Source organism: Phalaenopsis equestris, unplaced genomic scaffold (assembly GCF_001263595.1).
Source record: "Phalaenopsis equestris unplaced genomic scaffold, ASM126359v1 Scaffold217118, whole genome shotgun sequence".
NCBI lineage: Eukaryota > Viridiplantae > Streptophyta > Magnoliopsida > Asparagales > Orchidaceae > Phalaenopsis > Phalaenopsis equestris.
Genome location: NW_018235671.1, coordinates 168,612 through 168,903, shown reverse-complemented (window position 1 = coordinate 168,903; position 292 = coordinate 168,612).

The following is a 292-nucleotide window of genomic DNA, read 5'->3' as shown; positions in this document are numbered from 1 at the left end:
CATCATTCTCCTTGTCAAGAAATTATAGTGAATGGATAAAATGAATTAGTTCAATTTATATTGTGCTAAATAGGAGCATACCTATTCTTTACCCTTTGGTCCAGACATAAAGAACATTGACTAATCCTATGCTTGGTTACTGATTCTGCGGCTAGGCTAGGAGGATACCGGCTCACACTTTGAAGCTCCTACGTTCCCCTCACATGAGGGCTAACATCTACACATCAACACCCAAACGATAGAACTGAATTGGGGATTTTAGTCTATCACTCTAAAATTTCCAATTCTACGC